Raw genomic sequence first — 10,566 nt, 5'->3', positions numbered from 1 at the left:
GGAACAGTCGAGACATCAGTTACACCCTCACTAGGGATACTTACATAGCTCAGGGGGTGACTCTCCCATCCCAAGGCTTTATGATGCAGTGATCACTTATGATAAATTATATTCGCTGATAACATGCTTTAGTATCAGAAGTCAGCTCAGTGTTCTTACTGCTATGATTGACATTTAAAGTGATTTTGAAAAGCTATGACCAAGAGATTAAAAACTGCATTTTAGGTTTTCTGTAGACTCTAGTGGAAGACCTTTGGATAGGCCAAAACAATTATTCTTGTGTTGCTAAAAGCACTTCACATCTCCTTTTAGGATGAAATGAATGTGAGCAATTTAAGCAGTATTTATAGACTGAAATAAAATTTTAGATAAGACTTTAGTTTTTAAACTGTTGTCCAGCAAGTTCTTTTTTTGTAAAAGTGTACCCTTAGTCCTAAAAGGATTTGGGGGGGTAGGGGTACTGGTGATTGAACCCAGGTACATTCTACCTCTGAGCTACACCCTCAGCCCTATTTTACTTTTTGGTTTGAAACGGTGTCTCACTAAATTGTGGAAGGCCTAACTTGCTGTGGCTGGCTTCAAACCTGCAATCCTCCCTTCTCAGCCTCCCACATACTAGGATTATCGGTGTGTGCCACCATGCCCCGTCCTGAAAGGATTTGAAACGGCTTCCTGGGTCATTCTGAACCAGAAGTAATCATACTTCTGTATAGCCTGTGAACAAGGAAGTTTCTATAAGAAAATATGGGAAAGGTGGGCAAAGGAAAGGGAATACAGAATGAAGAATTATGGTAAAGTGCCGAGAAGAAAAACCAAGTATCAAGAAGTGAGCCTGGCCTTGAACCTGCGATACTCCTGTCTCCGCTTCCCAAGTAATGGGATTAACTGCTTTGGAGTCCACCCCCCAGAATGCTTTGGTTTTTAAACTGCCACCCCAGTCATTTCTTAGGGCAGTACCTGTAGCAGGGTGTAGCCAGGTGGATACAGTATAACCAGAGAAAGGGCTCTACCTTAGGGGAGTTTTGATGGCTTCAGAATACAATCAGTGAGAAGTAAAAATGTCTTTGGAACTGAGATTTTTGGAAACTTGATCAGAATATTTTCTAAAATTAAAAAATAAAAATTTAGTCTTTTCAGTAAAAAAAAAAAAGAAGTGAGCCACAGGGACTTAGGAAGACTAACATGTCAAAACTATCAAATGAAGAGACTTATTAGATATGTAACTTCAGTAATTCAAACTTGGGTTTCCAAGGAAGGGAGGCTCCTCTAATTGCTAAATAAATGTTGCCAACGACAGTTTTTTTGTGTGTGGTACTGGGGTTCCTGGAAGCCCTTCTACCTCCGGGCTCCACTCCCAGACCTCTTTTTACATTTTCATTTTTGGAAACAGGGTCTCCTACGCCAGCGCGCGGCTGGCTTCGAACCCGCGCGATCCCCCTGTCTCCGCCTCCAAGCGCGGGGATGACCAGCGTGCCCGCCACGCCCGGCAAAAGTTCTTTTTTATTCGTCAAATTCCTATATACATTGCAAAAAAGTATTTATGACCAGGCATTGCTAGGGATTAGAACAATTCACTTTCAGATAAACTTGCCTGAGAAGTGCTGATGGGAAATGGGAAACAGCTCTCTTGTTTTCTGTGACCAGCTCAGTACTCTGCCCTACCTTCACTTCAGTGCAGGCGCTCAGGTGGTTGGACTGAGAGCTCACGGTTGGGTGGGACTCACTTGTGGCTTCCCCAAGTAGTGCCTTGAGGATTGCATAGCAGTGTGTCTTTCATTTATTTATTTATTTTTAAACTTTTTTATTCCTTGGTCACCGGAGATGGAGCCCAGGGCAAAAGGGTTTTATAAGGATGTTTGTTGCTAGCACTAAGAGCCAACTTGAGCTAACAAGCACTTCAGATTCTGAAATGGGTTGGTAAAGAGTTCAGAGAATCAAGGAGGACCCCAGATTCCCTCCAGCTTTTACATTCCGTCATTGTTAGCGTTTTTCTCGCTGGGTCAATAATGCTTATGATCAAAGATGCATATCACCATTCTGAATTGCTTGTAGATCTTCAATAAAAATAACCCATTCCTAGCCGGGCGTGGCGGGCACGCTTGTCATCCCAGCATTCGGGAGGCTGAGACCTGGAGGATCGTGGTTCGCGGCCAGCCTCAGCTACTTAGGCCCTCTGCAACTCAGTGAGACCCGGTTTCAAAATAAAGAATAAAAAATAAGGCAGGGGGTGTAGCTCAGAGGTCAAATGCCCCTGGGTTCCATCCCCAGACCCGCAAAAAAAAAAAAAAAAAAAAAAAAAAAAAACCCATTCCTCATGTGTCTTGGATTTGAAAACCTCTCCCAAAGATCGTCATCAGAATTTTCTATTTATTTTTATTTTTTGGTGATACTGGGGTTCCTGGAAGCCCTTCAACTTCCAGGCTACACTCCCAGACCTATTTTATATTTTTTTATTTGGAAACAGGGTCTTCTAAACCAGCGCGCGCGGCTAGATTCGAACCTGCGCGATCCTCCTGTCTCTGCCTCCCAAGCGCGGGCATTACAAGCGTGCGCCACCACGCCCGGCATCAGAATTTTCTTTATGTCTCAGTGACGCAGGGCAGAGGACCCTAGACCAGGAAGAATTAATTTGGCCACCTGCATCCTATTTTTATGAGGTTGGGGGAGGTAAGCAGGGAGATGAGAGATTAATGGGCCCCAGGGAATCAGGCTCTGACCAGCACAGGTAACTTTTCAAATTAAGGATTGAAACTGCTAGTCATTGGTCCTCAAAACGCAATTCTGACCACTCCTAAAAGAACAGAAAAAAAAATCTCAACAAAATTTAAAAGCCCATTCCCCAAGGGCTTTAAGGTCACCTTCTTTCGAGGACCCTTTCCCTTTGGGGGGGGTCAGCTTTGTCTTCTATCCCTAACTTAAAGTAAACTTTTCTATTTCTTCCTTTCTTCCTTTCTTCCTTCCTTTCTTTCTTTCTTTCTTTCTTTCTTTCTTTCTTTCTTTCTTTCTTTCTTTCTTTCTTTTTCAGTACTTGGGATGGAACCCAGGGGCATTCTACCTCCGAGCTACACCCCCAGCTCTAGTTTTTATTCTTTATTTTGAAACAGGGTCTCACTGAGTTGCAGAGGGCCTCACTAAGTAGCTGAGGCTGTCAGCAAACCGTGATCCTCCTGTCTCAGCCTCCCGAATGCTGGGATTACAAGTGTGCGCTACCACGCCTGGATCCTTTCCTTTCTTCTTTTCTGTCATGATGAAACTTAGATTATAGGTTGGTTTTTTTGTTAGTTTGTTTTATTTTGTGTTTTTTTTTGTGTGTGTGTGTGATACAGGGATTGAACCCAAGGGCATTCTACCTCCGAACTATATCTTCAGCCCTTTTTTATTTTATTTTATTTTATTGAAACAAGGTTATGCTAGGTTAGTGAGAATCTCTCTATGTTGCTGAGGCTGCCCTCAAACCTGCGATCCTGTCTCAATCTCCCAAGTACTGGGAGTACAGGCATGTGCTACCACACCTGGCTTGTAGGTTATTGGCTTTGGTTTGGTTTGGTTTGGTACTGGGGATTGAACTCAGGGGCTCTCTACATCCCCCAGCCCTATTTTATTTTATTTATAAAACAGGATCTCCTTAAGTTACTGTGCTTCAGTCTTGAACCTGTCTTGCCTCCCAAGTACTAGGAGCACAGGTTATGGGCTAGGCTATGGGTGTCTAAGAGGAAGACTGTAGGGTAAGCGCTTCTCATTATAGCAGATCAAGATGGCGTCCCCAACACTGCTCGTCTTAATCCATGGCTCAGGGTCTTGTTTTCTGCATACCCCTCTCCATATGGTGCTATTTGGAAGGAAGTCACGTTGTGAGGCCCACACCTGTTTGGGAAGTTACACTTCACCTCCTTGAGAGGAAAAATCAGGCATTTTTACTATATGAATATTAGGTGGAACTTTCCATAGTTGTGCAGATCAGTACAGGCTCTCCATCCACTAAATACCATCAGTAAAACCAACTGAAACTGTCCTACAAATTTCCAAAATAAACCCTAGGGGTCAGTACTGCCCTACTGAGAACCACTGATCTAAAACTTTCCTGTTCTAGTTTCTTTGGAGTGTGAACTTCAAGCATTTACAAAGGGATCTGAGTGCAGAATCCATAATTATATCCTTTCTTACCCTTTTACATGTGATGTTTCACCTCTAGCTCAGCCAATAAATCAATCAATAAATAAATGCGAATAACAAGGACTACTGTAGTAGTAATGAAATAGGCACTTTCATAGACTTCACATACACTACACATTAATTTTATAGTAGGTTTCAAGAGTTTAGTTAAAGACTCAAATGCTCAGATCTCTTTACTGGGTTATACTGTGCTATAAGTACATTATATTATTTTGGGATTCTGTTTTCTAGAAAACCATTAGTTTAATTTCTAAATTATATACAAATTGTTACTTGTGTTATTTTCATACTAGCAATAAAGCTAGAAACAAAGGCCCCCAAAGAGAGAAATAGTTTACTTTCTATCCTAACACCACTGAAGCACTATGTACTTGCTTTAAACACTATTTAAAGCTCTATTTAAGCACTTCATGCTTTCAGAGAATGCTTAAAAACAGAAAAATGAGCCAGGCATGGTGGTGCACGCTTGTAATCCCAGCACTTGAGAGGCTGAGACAGGAGGATCGCACAGGTTCAAAGCCAGCCTCAGCTACTTAGTGAGGCTCTCAGCAACTTAGTGAGATCCTGTTTCCAAATAAAGTATAAAATAGGTCTGGGAGTGTAGCCTGGAGGTAGAAAAGGCCCTGGGTTCCACCCCCAGTACCACCAAAAAACAAAACAAAACAAAACAAAACAAAAAACAGAAAAATGCTCATGAGATAGTGAAAAAAAAAAACCAAGATTTAAGCTTATACATATTTGCTCCTGATTTTGTACAAAGGGAAAGAAAAGAAACACATATAGAAATACTTAAAGGAAGTGGGCATGGTGGTGCACACTTGTACTCCCAGTACTTGGGAGGCTGAGACAGGAAGATCACAGGTTTAAAGCCAGCCTCTGCTATTTAGTGAGGCCCTGTTTCAAAATAAAACAGGGTCAGGGGTATAACTCAGTAGAAGCCTCTGGGTCTTTGGGTTCAAACCTCAAACCTCAGTAACACACACACACACACACACACACACACACACACACACACACAAAAAAAAAAAAAAAGAAAGAAAAGGATTGGGAATTTGAATCTTTATCTCAGACCCACTGAATCAGAAATCTGTATTTTTGAAGGATCCTCAGGCAATCAGTATGCACAATAAACTTTGAGAAGCACTGTTGTTCAGAATCCTATTGCTAGCATAAGCAAAAAAGTTCACCTCCAAAAATATGAATTGTTTTCTCCCACTGCTATGTAGTAAAACACATTATGCATGCTAATGAATTCAAGGGTTATGATTCTAATCCACAAACCAGGGTGTAAGAAGAAGTTCTCTTTATTCTAATTGCACATAACTTAAAGCCCCCCTCCCCATTTTCTGAGGGGTTAGAAACCAAATCCTAGTCAATGCAGGATCTCGACAGGGATAGTGGTGGCCCACACCTGTAATCCCAGTATTTGGGAGGATCTCAGGTTCAAGGCCAGAGCAAAGTAATTTAGTGAGACCTATTTTAAACTAAAAAATTAGAAAGGACTGAAGGTGTAGCTCAGTGGCAGAGCACCCCTGGGTTCAAAGCCCTGTAACACACACACACACACACACACACACACACACACACACACACAAACAAAACAAAAACAGACAAAACCAGGACCTCTCCTGCCAATTTCCTCTGAGGTAAAGTCTACAGTTCCTGAATGTTAGAGGAAGGTTAGCATCTATTCTTCCATGGGTGCCATTCCACTGACATTTGCTAACATCAACTATCCTACTAATATGCCAGGGACTTCCATGAAAAACAAGACCCCTTTAAGGCTAAGGGATGAAACCTCTCAGGGGAAATAAGATAGCTGAGCTGGCTCTCAATCTTGTGGAGTTAGCATCTATACTAGAAAATTAGAAGTTAAGAAGTGCACCAACCTTCACTGCTTTGAGAGTGAGTTAATACGCCATGCAGTGGGAGGCTGGGAAAGTAAGCTCTGCTTTAGGAGATTATATACTTAAGCAGAAGGGCCACCTCTGGAAATAATAGTATTAGAAACTCTAATAATAGTATTAGAAGTAATACTATTTTTTAGTATCTGAGGCTGGCTTTGAACCTGTGTGATCCTCCTGTCTCAGCCTACCAAGTACTGGGATTACAAGTATGTGCCACCACACCCAACCAAAATAATACCATTTCTAATAGTATTAAAAATTAATAAACTTATAAACTTATATTTATAAGTTTTTAGTATAGAAATAAAAAGGCAACTCCAGGTGGTGAGGGACAAACATATATGTAAAATAACTACCTTAATAACATATCAATCCCTGCCCCCAAAGGCCTAAGATGCTAATGAGGCACACAGCAACTCCTGCAGAGCGCTGAAAGCCCAGTATGACTGGGGCCCCGCCCTCTGCTACTCCTTGGCCTAGAGACCACGTTCCTGCCTACCTGCACACACCATAAGAGTAGTTTGCATGTTCTTTGCTTGAGTCAGCCTGGGATTTCTTTTTTTTTAATTTTCTTTTCTGTGGTTTTTTTTTGTTTGTTTTTTGTTTTTTGTTTTTTTGTTTTGTTTTTTTTACGATACTGTGGGTGAGGCCCTGGGTTCCACAGCCCCACCCCCTCGTACCACAAAAAAATAAAAAAATAATAAAAAATAGGGTGTAGCTTGGAGGTAAAAAATCAGGACCCCTTTTTTTTCCTCTTTCTTTCTTTCTTTCTTTCTTTCTTTCTTTCTTTCTTTCTTTCTTTCTTTCTTTCTTTCTTTTTTTCTTTGGTGGTACTGGGGTTCCTGGAAACCCTTCTACCTCCGGGCTACACTCCCAGACACCTATTTTTTTTTTTTTTTGGAAACAGGGTCTCTTAAGCCTGCGAGGCTGGATTTGAACCTGTGCGGTACTCTTGTCTCCGCCTCCCAAGCACAAGCATGCACCACCACTCGCGGCCTTTTTTTCCTTTTTTCTTTTCTTTTCTTCCATTCTTTCATTTTGTGGTATTTGGAAGTGAACAAAGGGATGCTGTATCACTGCACCATAGCCCTTTTTAATTTTATTTTGAAACAGGGTCTCATTAAATTGATGAGTTTGGCCTTGACTTGTGATCCTCTTGTCTCAGCCTCCCAAGTACTGGGATTCCAGGCATGCACCACCATATGCACAAGAGTACCCCCCCACACCCCGTTCTTATTAGAGTTTCCCCAAACCCATGGTCCAACTGCCCAAATAGGTGTGGGGCATTGGTTAAAAAAAACAAAAACAAAAACAAAAACAAAAACTAGGCACCAGGCATGGGGATACATGCCTGCAATTCTAGCACAAGGGAGGCTGAGATAGGAAGATTATAGGTTCAAAACCAGCCTCAGCAACTGAGCAAGGGTCTTAACAACTTATTGAGACCCTGTTTCCAAATAAATAAATTAAATAGGGCTGGGGGTGTTGCTTAGAGGTAGAATGGCCCACTGGGTTCAATTCCCAACACCACAGAAAGGAAAAGAGAAAAGAAAGGCAAAGAAAAGAAAAGAGAAAAAGAGGAAAGGAAGGAAGGAGAGAAAAGAAGAAGGAAAGTAAAAAAGGAAGTACAGAAAAATTCAGGGATGTAAGGTAATATTTAAAAATAAGTCAAATGAGGAATAGCATATAAGGATTTAATGGAGTGTACACAGCATGATTTGGAGCACACAATAATATTAAATGTCCTTGTAGAACAAGAAAGCTTATAGAGATGGCTTCTATATTGAGAAAACTTATACTCTGTGGAGGGAAACTGCATAAAACAGCTAGAATACAATAGCAAGCAAAATACCAAGTAGGTTTAAAAGCAATATATATATATATATATATATATATATATATATATATATATTTTTTTTTTTTTTTTGTGGTACTGGGATTCCTGGAAGCCCTTCTACCTCTCCGGGCTATATTCCCAGACCTATTTTATACTTTTTTATTTTTGGGGAACAGGGTCTCTTAAGCCAGCACGGCTGGCTTCGAACCTGCGTGATCCTCCTGTCTCCGCCTCCCAAGTGCGGGGATTACAAGCGTGAGCTACCACGCCCAGCTAAAAGCAATATTAACCTCCCACTTTTGGGCTATTAGTAGCAAGTTATAGCATTTGACAGACTAGTTTGAAGCATTCACCCCTCTACATATGATTCTCAAAATTGAACAAACATCAAGCCAGGCATGGTGGGGCACACTTGTAATCCTGTACGTGGGAGGCTAAAACAGGAGGATCCCACAGGTTCAAAGCCAGACTCAGCAACTTAGTGAGAGCCTGTTTCCAAACAAAATATAAAATAGGTCTGGCATCATAACCTGTAGGTAAAAGGCCCCTCGGTTCCATCCTCAGTAGCACAGTAAATAAATAAATAAATAAACAAACAAACAAATAAATAAGAGCCGGTTGTGGTGGCACGTGCTTGTAATCCCAGCGCTTGGGAGGCTGAGACAGGATGACTGCACAGGTTTGAAGCCAGCCTCAGCTACTTAGTGAGGCTCTCAGCAACTTAGTGAGACCCTGTTTCCAAATAAAGTATAAAAGAGGTCTGGGAGTGTAGCCCAGTGGTAGAAAAAGCCCCTGGGTTCCACCCCCAGTACCACAAAAGAATAAAAAAATAAAAAGTTGAACAAACAACAGAAACGCCTGGAGGGTATCAACATCGCTGATGTCTAGAGCCTATTCTGACTCAGCAGGCCGGGGTGGGCTCTACAATGAGCATTTCTAGCAAGTGCCCTGGTGATGCTGAGGTTGCTAGTGACAGTCCACACTGAGAACCAGTGGATTCTGAGTCTGAAAATAAGTTCAAATGCAGAAACTGACATATTTTAGATTTTATTTGGAAACAGGGTTTCACTAAGTTGCCGAGAGCCTCACTAAGTAGCTGAGGCTGGCTTCGAACCTGTGCAGTCGTCCTGTCTCAGCCTCCCAAGCGCTGGGATTACAAGCATGCACCACCATGCCCGGCCCTATTTTTTATTTTTCTTTTTTAAACAGGGTCTCACTAAGTTGCAGAGGTCCTGGTTAAGTACCTGAGGCTGGCCACAAACCTGCAATCCTGTCTCAGCCTCCTGATAAGTTGGGTCCTGCACTCATGTGACTTTGTGTCACATGACCTCTGCAGGGCAAGGGAGGGGCCGAAACCCCCACGAGAATTGGGCTTTCCCGCGAGTAAACCCTCATCTCGCGAGATGCATACCTTGAAAAGGAGAGCCCGCATCCTCAAGCTTCGGACAGGCGCGTGGGCCCCACGGTGCCTCGCCCTGATCCCCGGGAGAGCTGTGCCATTAAAACTTTACATGCCATGTGTACCGGACCTCTCTCGTGTTTTTCACACTCCGCCGTACTCACTTATTTTTTATTTTACTCGCATTAATTTTTTATTTTACTTATCATTTGGTGCCGAACCGGGAGAACTCTTGGGTCCCGCCCCATTTTTTTCTTTTTTCTCTTTTTATTTTTACTCTCTTTTTGAGCCCCGGACTCTCCGACCCACCAGCAGCTCGACTGTGAGGTCCCACACCAGCGCTCTGCTTGCAGGCGTTGCTCCCACCACTGCTGCCGCTGCCGCCCCGTGCCTGCCCAGACCGTAAGCCTTCTTCCCCAGCCCCGCGCTCTCCGGGAGAGCCGGCGGCCTTTTTCTCGCCCCAGGCTCTGCTGAGAGTCCGCGGCCATCTTTCCAGCCCCGAGCTCTGCTGAGAGCTTGCGGCCATCTTTTTGGCCCCGAGCTCTGCTGAGAGCCGGAGGCCATCTTTCCAGCCCTGAGCTCTGCTGAGAGCTCACGGCCATCTTTTCAGCCCCGCGCTCTGCTGAGAGCCGGTGGCCATCTTTCCGGCCCCGAGCTCTGCTGAGAGCCGGTGGCCATCTTTTCCCGCCCACGTGCTCTCTTCTGGAGCGCCGGCGGCCATCTTCCACTGCCACCGCGGCCACAGCCACCACCGCCGGGGCATGCAGGTTCTGCCGGCTGCCAGGCTGCCAGTTCCACCCGCCCGGAGCCAGGCTCCTTGGGTGATGCTGGCACCTGCTCTGCTTGCCGACCTCCTGCACGGGCCAGGACCTCTGCCTGCCGCATGGACCTCCTAAAACCGCCGTTCCAGCTCGGCGCTCCAGTCACCGCCGGTACCTCTGGCCGATTTGCCCCGCCTGCCCTGAGCCAGGCTCATTGGGCGGCGCACAGCCGGCTTCGGTGTCCGCCACAGTCACCCGCGCCAGGCATAGCTCTATTCGCTGCTGCTGCTCCGTTTCGCCCGCCCAAGCCAGGCTCACTGTCGGTGCTCCTCGGGGCCCAGCCTCAGCGACTGCCACATGCCTGGAAGCCATTTTGTCTCCACGCCGCAAACCCGGCAAGCCATGCCACCTGCGTGCCACCGTTTGATCCCGCCTGCGCCAGCCGCCAGTGCCGTCCACACCAGCCACCGGCATCCACGCGCCCCAGCT

Source organism: Muscardinus avellanarius (genome assembly GCF_963383645.1).
Source record: "Muscardinus avellanarius genome assembly, chromosome: 14".
NCBI lineage: Eukaryota > Metazoa > Chordata > Mammalia > Rodentia > Gliridae > Muscardinus > Muscardinus avellanarius.
This window is presented reverse-complemented; position numbering follows the sequence as displayed.